Source organism: Sphaeroforma arctica (assembly GCF_001186125.1).
Source record: "Sphaeroforma arctica JP610 unplaced genomic scaffold supercont1.566, whole genome shotgun sequence".
Lineage (NCBI taxonomy): Eukaryota > Ichthyosporea > Ichthyophonida > Sphaeroforma > Sphaeroforma arctica.
The window spans coordinates 6,454-6,750 of NW_014039992.1; positions in this window are offsets into that span (position 1 = coordinate 6,454).

Consider the following 297-nt stretch of genomic DNA (forward strand, 5'->3'; position numbering starts at 1 on the left):
CTATATATATATGTATGTATGTATGTATGTATGTATGTCTTTTTGTATCTATGTATGTATTTTGCATGTATGTATGTATGTACGGATGTATGTACGTATAGAGATGCGTATATTGTCATATCAAATCACCACATGCGTATATTGTCATATCAAATCACTAGTTTGTGGTACTAACCTCCTGGTTTAATACAATTGCTATTGGGGATAGGAATCTACATCCCAAGGAACGCAGGGGACAGAGCAGGCAGCCGCTATTGGCCCCTCACAACAGAGACAGACCCCTCTCAACCAGACGCC